The sequence below is a fragment of the Vicia villosa genome, linkage group LG2, assembly GCF_029867415.1.
Source record: "Vicia villosa cultivar HV-30 ecotype Madison, WI linkage group LG2, Vvil1.0, whole genome shotgun sequence".
Classification (NCBI taxonomy): Eukaryota; Viridiplantae; Streptophyta; class Magnoliopsida; order Fabales; family Fabaceae; genus Vicia; species Vicia villosa.
The window spans coordinates 168,826,462-168,837,229 of record NC_081181.1 but is presented as its reverse complement, the minus strand read 5'-3'; positions in this window follow the sequence as shown (position 1 = coordinate 168,837,229).

The following is a 10,768-nucleotide window of genomic DNA, read 5'->3' as shown; positions in this document are numbered from 1 at the left end:
TGAAAATAGAAAGAAAGAAAAAAAACATGATTATAGATTGAATAAAAGAGTATTAAAGCAAATAATATATTAGAACCTAAATTGAGAAATTCGTTACAAACTGAGTAGGTGATTAGAAGAGACTTTTTCCAAAAGTCATAAATTGCAGGAAAGAGAAATAGCTTATGCGAAAATAGTGAAAAAGGCGTGAACTAAAACAACAAGATTGTTGAAAAATCAAGGGTCGTTGGGGCCATTAGAGTCGGGCGGTAATGTCCCAGCCCTAGCTATGGAAAGCCAAAATTAGGAAGTGGTCTCCTGAGAAATTGCTTTCATGATGCAGCTTAACCTACTTGGATACCGAATGTACTACTATGAATATCAACCTACTACTATGAAAAATTGAATGTGCTAACTCTTAAAATAAAAATAAAAACATTTGTATATTTAGTTTATGAATTTTATTAGTAGAGAATTTCTCAACCAATCCTATACCCTTTTTATGCACCATCGAATTGAACCAATTTGTCCCCGTGCTTCCGTAGATGCATTTTTGGAAGCACTTTTTAAGAAAAAAATTGGTTTCTTCCGTAGATACGGAACCCCTTAAAACATAGTGAAACGTGGGATTTTATCTATTAATTGAGAAAATAAGAATGTTTCCGTAGATTTATAAATCTACGGAAGATTTCATTAACTTAATTTGAGATTTTTCCAATTAATTAAAAAATTAATTTGGGATTTTCCAAATTAATTTGTAATTTAATTTGAGATTTTTCCATTTAATTGGGAAAATCCCAAATTTCAGTGTGTTTTAACTAAATGAAAAACTTAATTAATTTCCGATTTTCCTAACTATGAGAAAATCTTCAATTAAATTACAAATTAATTGAGAAAATATCAAATTCTCAATAAATTGGAAAAAATCTTCCGTAATTACATCTACGGAAATGTTTTTTGAGTTTTGACAATAGAGTATACAGATGCATCTACGGAAGAAAGCACATTTTTTCAAAATATGGGGTGCTTCCGAATGTGTATCTATGGAAACATGGGGCAAAATTAAATTTTTGCATGGTGTGTAAGATAACTATGGGGTGAGTTGAGAAACTTTCTTATTCGTATATATAGACAATATAACTAAATTTTACACGGTCAATTAATCATGTTAAATTCATACTAATTATTAACTTTTATCTTATTCATCTAAAAAGTAATATTTATGTATGATTGTGATGCACTAAATGTTTAAAAGAATTTACACTCACTTTACAAAACAATTAATTTTTTAGTGCATGTTTGGTTTGGTTTTTCGAATGACCAAAAGTAATTTTATAGGTGTATAATTGATTTTGAATGATTTTAAGATGTTTGGTTAAACAAAAGTAGAATTGACTCTGTCTTCAGAATTGATTCTACTTGAAGTTAAAACTTGTAATTATTGCCTTCATAATTGATTATAGATAATTTTTACACTGAAATTTATTATTCAACTTATTTTTATATAAATATATCTAAACATAAATCAATTCGGTTAAACTCAATTCTAATAAAATCAATTATACCAAACTCAATTATACTATGTCCATTGCAAAATTTAATTTATTACGGTGTGCTTGTAGAAATATCTTTTTGTTAAAAACTTGATCATAATAAAAAGAGAAACAAAGAAATAAAGATCTAGACAGAATACACGTGGTGAAAAGCATTACAAAGTAAAGTTGTCCCAAGTTGATGATTCATGATTCTGTGAGTACAGAGGTTAAAAGCGACAAGTCGTCTTAGCCATCAATGAAGAGAACGAGTGCTACAGAGTGTAAACTAGAATTTATAGAACAGAAATCCAAAAATGCATTTGGTTGGTGCTGTTCTGTGCATCACGTTCACATGTTATGTGCATGCTGCATCACCTAAGAAAAAGATATTTGGGGCTCTTGATAGTGATAGGTCCACTTAAATATTAACAGAAAGTATTAAATATATCAATTCAGATTTTAGTACTCTTCTCCGTTACATTTCATTACTAGCTGATATTAGTAATTATAGATCCAATTATTTGCCTTGGACAACATGATTTTGTGAAAAGTAATTACATGATTTTGTGAAAAGTAATTATGATAGTTATGTATACATATTCAAGAATAATTTTTATTCTCTACCTATTTTTATGTATGGGCTAATATTAATTTTTAATTTTGTAATATAGGCGAAATTTGATTTATCTTTTTCATAATATTTTTTCTTACTTTTCTCCTGTAATATATATATTTTGGATTATTTCCTTAAGCGTGCAAATTAAGCACCAAATCTAAGGGGAAAAAACAAACAAAAAAATATTATAGGGGTAAACTTTACACATAGGAGACAAAAGATTAGTATTTTTATATTTAAAGGGAGTGTTAAAAAAAAAATTCACAGGAGAGAAAAGTGAATTTTGCCTACATTACATAGGATTTTGTATATTTAATCCTTTATGTATTGATTTTTATCTATTGATGATACATTAATAGAAAATTCTAGGAAGGAAGAGATATGTAACCTCTTTGAATGGAGAATTATGACGTATGATCTTAATAAAGCAAAAAGAATTATAGAGATGAAAATTATGAGAAACTCTAAAAATATTGTTGGAGTGAAATCGTTTGCAATAGTTTGTATCAACAAAATTCATAAGTATTGAGTAAATTTTCATATTGTCTCCTTAATTCTGTTCAGAGATGTCAACGGGACAGAGAATGTTTGAAGGATGTTTTTCCGCTCCATACCCTATTCTCAAATTTATTCCCCATCCTCGTTACAGGGAATATTTTCCTCCATCCACATCCCTACAGATTCCCACAGAGATCACAAAGATCAGATCTAAGGAAATTTTTGTACTTTTGATCAAAACTATGAGTATTTCGTTATTTTTTTTCTTTTATAAAAAAATACACATATTTTACATATTTCTTTTTTAAAAAAATAAAAATACATTTTGCTTCAATAACAAAAAAAAAAGCAAAAGCACTTGTTGTTGCTAATATTTATTTTGTAAGAAAATAATAATTTAATAGAACTTGTCGCTACCATGCTTTCACTAATGTAGTACTATAGTACCCCTATTGTCCAGCGGAATTGGTTTATTATGTGTGAGTGTGAAAAATCCATAACATTTTGCATCAATAACAAAAAAAAAAAGCAAATGCACTTGTTGTTGCTAATATTTATTTTGTAAGAAAATAATAATTTAATAGAACTTGTTACTACCATGCTTTCACTAATGTAGTACCATAGTACCCCTATTGTCCAGCGGAATTGGTTTATTATGTGTGAGTGTGAAAAATCCATAACTACTAATTTATTAATTAAATGAAAAACATGTTACTAGCTAGTGGAAGTATAGTGAATTTGAAGAGTAATTACCATAAGCACAATGAAAAAAGGAGAGTGATTGTTGGGTTGATGATGAGAATATAGAAGATAATAGAGAAAAGAAAAAGAGGAGAGGGTGTATACATTTTATGTATATTGGGTGCACTTTTCTAGGTTAAATTTGTGTACTTGGGTAGTAAAACAATACATTATACAATAAAACATAAAAATAAAATGACCCACTAATAAAATGACTCTTCATTTTCTAATATACATTAATTTTTTTTTGTAAAATTACATAATTATATATTATATAATATATAAAATATAAAAGTTAAATAATATAGTCGGAGTTGGGAAATTCACAGGGCGGAGGGTACTTTTCCAATCCCCGCCCCAAAGTGTCATTGATGGAATTTTTTCCTCCATTCCCATCCCCACGGGAGAAAAAATCCCTAACTTCGGTGCTCCGAACAGATAATCTCCACAAGGATCTCCATTAACAAATTCAAATTGACATCCCTAATTGTGTTAACTTCTTACTAAGCTAATGTGAGAGTACTTATCGTCAAAATCAACAAAATAAAGTGTTTGTCGGTACGTAGAGCGCGATTGATTTTGTTATGCGATAGCTATAAAGTTAAATATCTAAATTATAATGGTTAATATGATAAAATTGATTAAGTCTCCTTCCCTTTCTACTTTTTTGTCCTTCCTTGTGGTCAATTCCGACTTTAACATATAACGAGTCTTCTTATATCATAACTATTTTACAAAATATGGCCGCCTAACGAATTCATTGCCAACTAATTCGCTTCGTTTGATGCTCCCCCAAAGTATCTTAGGGGAATCTAATTGCAACCGAAGAAGGTTTAATGGCGCGTAAAATAGCGAATGTCACGATCAATTATGCTTTATGTCTACTGTTAGAACAGTAACACGAATATAGGTTAGAGTAGAGAGAAACACACAAAACTTTGCTCACGCAATTCTTCCAAATTGCCTACGTCTGCGACTATAAAGCAGATATAGTTATGTCTTGTTGAATCGTTCTGAATTTACAAATTATGGTTTCGATATTACAAGCATATATAAGGATACTAATGATAAATAGCTCAAACTCAACATCTACCAATCATAAATAGCTTGATAATGTCTTTTAATTTTTATATGCAAATATAGAGTTGATTCTTAGTTGTTATTTATATCGATTTCGCTAACTACGTAGACGGGAAAAAGACATTAAAATAAAATAACACTGAATAATTATAAGAAGATGCTCATTACAAGAGAGAAAATCTATACGAATCACATGGTTCACATTTTGGTGGCACATTCATCTAAGGGAGACCTAATATAAAAGAACTACTCTCTAATCCTTAAGGGATTCATGGAAACTACAATATAAAATAAGAGATTTGTCTTACAGACAAATAGGGATTATTCTCCAATGATGTATTACGTTTCCCCATCTCACTTGCTTCAGAATATGCATTTCTCTTAAAATTTTGGAACTCATATGACTAAATAAGTTTTATATTATATAGAAAAAAAATCATGAATCGTTAAAATTGCACCGCTATAGCCCTAGAGAGCATCTCTATTTTGAGATTGGTCTGACTTGATAATTCTTAATCCTAGCAATCGCATCGCTCAAGTTTTGGAGAGGGATGCTCTGAAAACTAAAATCTTCAAATTGAGTCACTTCGATTTCTTGAGTGGCATATGCTTATTTGCTTCTCAATAGCGCATGTATGGGATATGAGAGCGAGCTTATCTAACTCTTTTTATATTTTCTCCTCTTTTTCTTTTGTTTCTTGTGTGTTAATCCTCTACTTGCTTTGTCATCACAACTTCCACAGTAAAATATTATAAAATTTATCTAGTTAAGAAAATTTTTATTTGGATTGGTCTTTTCCGTGCTTCTTTAGAATCTTTATTAAAACCTATAAAAATATGAACAAATTAGAAGCAATAATTCATAAAACAAAGGAATTTAATCTTAGAAATAATATGACGAATTACATTTGGCTTGGAGTGTTGTTTGGTTGGAATAGTTCAAACCTCACTCATTCTCCCTAATAAAAATAATTTATTATGTGACATTTCCAAATGCATACAGTTCTCTTTGTGCTTGCAAGAATGCATGCAAAATTTGTCTCACTCTTACTTTTTGTTTGCACGAAGTACATTACATACATTTGTTCCACATGCCAACCACTCTACTCAATGCCAAAATATAATGTGTCATCACTGGACATGTTCTCAATGGATAATCCCTCATAATAGTTCGGATTCTTTGGTCGGCCTAATTGATTCTTGCATTAATAATCATCGCTTCAGAATTAGTAGTAATGACTTAGGGGAAAATTGTTAGGGGTTGGATAATGACCTATAATGATTGATTCAATCCTTATGCCAAATCCAATATGGCTCACCAATCACTAATGACTATGTGGACTTTTGTCTACGAAATCTCTGTTAGAACAAGATTTGGTTCCGCACTCAATCTCTCAGTTTTGATGATAACAACACATATATTTTATATGTAAACAATTTTGTTTCTAATGGTTTCTTAAGTGTGCAAAAGCTCTTTTTGATTAAGGAATTTTGTCTAAAGAATTAACAAAAAATTTCTTAGCACATCAGAAAGACTATTCACATCCACTCCTGCAGAAACATCAGTAGTTTTGAAGATTGTTGAATGTTAACCAGAAAGAGGATCTCCTGTGTACTTCTCATTAAGCTGCTACTTCAGAAGTCTCAATATCTACAAAAGAAGTAAGTTTGTTTGAAGATGTTGCTTCAAGATCAGAAAACAAGTCTACGTCAGATGCAAGCTTTTGCATCAAAGGTCAGAAGTCAAGACGTGTTCGTCAGAAGAGTTGTTGCTTCTAACTCTGATGACATAGTCAAGTTGCAATTGGAAAAGGTCAAGATCAGAAATATGAATATCAGACATCATAATTGCAGTCTAGTTGTCACGACTCAAAGTTCGGTTACTAAGACTTGTCTTCAGAAAAGTTGTTGCTTTATAGATTTGAAAATAATGTTTAAATTTTGAAAGACTCTGACACTATTGCACGTAACTTCATCCGAATTCTTTCTCATATTTCAGATCAAATATCTTACATATTATACGTCAGTCTCAGATTAGAAGTTCTGCGTTGTATTTCAGAAAAGTTGTTGTTACCATTTCTAAAAGACAAGGTTCTGTTTCCAATGACTCTGATGATTTCATGCTATCATAACAAAGTAGTTTTCGAACTACTCATCAGAAAATTCATCAGAAGAACGAATATAAGAAGTTGATCTCTTCCAAGCTCATTACTTGTGATCAGAAGTACATCATTTGAAGATAAGTTCAAGAAACTTTTTCAATTAGAGTTAAGTACAATGGTATGCTTAACGAATCCACTTTTACGAAGACGTTTGTACTATTATAAAGTTGTCTTCCATGTTTTCATAATAAAGCTGCAAGCTATAGTCAAAGGAAGTAACATGTTGTACTATCCAACATCTGCACTTGATACTATCTGTTGGAAAGTAACTGTTGGCTTTGGAAAGGATTTTTCTATCTTCACAACGTCTCTTTTGAAGGCTATAAAAGAAGATCAAGATTTCAGAAAAAAGGTTGTGAATGTTTGAAGTTGCGAATGCCAAAAGCTAATGCTGAAGCTACCAATGTTGTTACCGCTGAAGCAAAAATACTCAAGCAAAGCTGAAAGCTGAAGCCAAACAGAAAAGAGGATAAAGGATGAAAAGAAAGAAGAAGAAAGAAGAATACTATAAGATGTTATCCAAATACTTATTAAAAACATCTTTGTAGAATTATGTAAAAGTAAGGAGTTATTGCTCATAACTTGCTTAACACTTTTGTGTTATTATCTCTTGTACTTAAACATTTGTGTAACCATCTTGTAAGGAAGCAACCATGTAAACACAAATCATTAAGCAACTGATAGTTGTTTATTCTTTGAGTGACTAGTGTTATCCTGTAGACTCAAGAAGCTTTGACAGTTTGTCATAGTGGAGAAATCTCCTTTAAGGGACCAGTTGGATCAGAATTCTTAAAGAGTCGATGATCGTTATATCTCTTAGGGGACCAGATGGGTCAGAATTCTTAAGAGATCACTAACAATTGATCATTGGTTTGGTTGTTAGTAACCGACGGTTAGCCTGTGCATTTGTAATCATTTTGATGATAGTGGATTAAGTCCTTTCTAAGACAAAATCACCTTGGAGGGTGGACAAGATTAACCTTTTCTAAGATGAACCTGGATAACATGCATGTGTCATTTTTATCTTCATCGCATTCATTATTGTTTATCTTGTATGGATAGTATTTCTAAAGGGAAGAGTTTTCAAAAGCCAATTCAAACCCTCATTTCTTGTGATTTTCTCTACCTTCAATCTCTACACAAGCACACCCTTCCTTCCATCCAGAATATTGATAAGCATCCAAAGGGTTTTCTGCACTACACGCCAGATAGCTTTATAACCACCTCCTTTATATATGTTTGATTTAGGCTTTGTTTGAGAGTTTGAAGGAAGGGGAAGAGATAACTTTGCAAAAAGGGAAAGATTTGGTGACAAAAATAAAAGGATGTAGATGAGGAGGATTTTAGAGGATTTATTTTTAATCACAAATCAAGTTTCCCCTAATTTAGGGAACTAAAAGCTTGTATTAATTGAGGGGTTTGGGGGGCTTATACAAACTGTTTAAATAAAATTTATGTTGTCATAGTATTTCGAAATATGTTAACGATACACATTTTTTAGTATTCTATAAATTGTTAAGTATTTCTTTATATTTAAAAAAAATTGTTTTTCAAATCTATTTCGCTCTCTTCCAAACTCCCAAACAAAACCTTAATGTCACACACAAATACATTTTCACTCGTGTTTATAAAGTTCCACATGATTCATATACTCACTTGGGCGTCAGATTTCTAATCTTTTATAAGTACTCCCTCCCTTATCACCATAAAATCATAATCATGATACCAAAAACATCACCTTAGTGGTCATCATCAATCTATTATTTGTTTTAATACAAAATAGAAAATTTAAAAAAATAATAATTATTTAAAAATATAATAAAATAAATACATATGCGCAAAAACTGTTTTTTCTTCTAAAAAATAAGATAATTAGTTAATGTCAAATGTAGCAACGAAAGTAAGTAGCTACTTTTACATGCAGCTTTGGTGATTTAGTAAGATCTCTGGAATCAGTGGAAGTCTTGTCTTTGCAACTTCCCGAAATAGACATTTAACAATTGGCTTAAATGTATATTTGATTCTTAGGATTAATCGGTTTTAGCACCAGATACTAAATTTTCAAAATGATCTTCAACATTTTCATTGTACCTTAAATTATTTTCATTCCAATTACACGATTTTCTCCTAATTTAAATCATCAAACATAGAGTTATACGCACTTACTCCCATAAAGTACTTTGTACATTATCATCCAAATACTGAAAAATATTATTGTAGTAAGGGAACTCTTTCAACGAGAAAATTTCTCCAAAACTGTCAATTTCTTCAATGACAAATTCTCTTCAAGTCAATCCATTCATCTTACTATCTCTTTGATATAAATCCAAGTCAATCTCTTCAATAGATACTCTATAATATATGGTTGGACTTCATCATTATGTGTATGAATCAATCAAAAGTCAAGTAAGAAAATACATCATTACAAATATCCAAAATTTGATCCTTTTCTAGTTATGATCGAAACTGTTTAGTTGAGGATAACAAAGGCCATTCAAAAGTCCTTTTGGTACAGCTTTTTATGCTCTGAATTAAGCAACTTCAAAGGGAACATTGTTTTATTGCAAACTCACCGGACCCCTCCTTCTTCTTCAGCTACACAACCAACGTTGAAATTAATGCGTGCTTATCATGCCACTTTCCAGTGAGATGGCTGCAAGAACAAACAATAGTATGTTTGAAGGGTAAATGCTAGAGTCATGATATTGTTCGAAAATTACTCTAACCTTCAATGACAGATGATATTGCACTACTGATAAGATAATGTTAGAGATTAATTTAATGACGGTTTGATTTTTTCGATCCCTAAAGACATTAATAATCATTTTATATCTGTCTTATAGTAGTATGTAATTTTTTTTATATGTAAAGTAGTATGTAACTTGAACTATACCGCTTGAAATTATAAAATATGGTATATGTAATTTGTAAATCCCTTCTAAACCCCACGGGAATTAATAATTAATTTTTCAGAGAAAAACATGAAAACAAGGGTGCCACAATTCCAATTAAACCAAATTCATCATATATTCATTGTCATGCTTTCACTAAGGAACAATTCACCATAATACATAAACATCTCATGTTTACACAGCGGAAAATTCATCATACGGATAAGCATAACATCATCTATGCAATATCCCACAGAATTTAATACAATAACAACACGATAGAGTATCATCATAAACTCTAAGCTAACGTTCCCCCAGTGTTACAATATCAGAGCATGACACTTGACGCTACACTAATACACTGACTTATGAGCTAATCCTCACCAAGTCGAAAACAGCTATCCTCAATCTGAAAATGTCAACAGTAAGGGTGAGTCTAATCACAATTAACAAATGTTATTGCATCTTAAATAACAACACATCATAGTTATATCATTCACCCAATTTCATCATATTCAGATTATCAGGAACGTCCATCATTTACACAAATGCCAACAGAACACATCTTTCAAACAGACAATCATACTCAACATTAATTCAACAAAGCACGCAACCAACACATCATCAATATTTATAACACTGGAATACTTCCAATCATGTTATAAAAGTATGCATATGTATGAACTGACACTATGCATGTGGTACCAACCTCATCAAATGGGAATAACCCATGACCGATCCAACATCATCAAGATACGGCCCTGCCAGCACAGATTCCACACAATGGGAATCATGCCCTTCACTGATCCAACACACCCTTATGGATACAGTATCATCAATGAGCATGAATGAATGCAACATATACAACATACTTATACCATAGTCAAGTCTAATGAGTAACATCATCAAATACCCATTTCATCATCATCATCATCAAAGTATGTTTATATACATTAGCATCATTCAAATACAATCAATCATCATCATCATCATCATTAAAGAACATACATGCGTCCACATCAATTAACATCATCAATAAGAAGAACACACATGTATCCACATCATTCCAAAACAATCATCACATCATAATGTTTTCAAAATAACATCTTATATTGTCACATTTCATCATATATGTCAACAATACATCATCCAATTAAACAAATCGTCACATGATTAATATTTCGACATAGCATGTATTAAACACATCTCATCACATATATGTACAATACATCATTCACCAAGAAATAAAATCATATTTAAAAATAA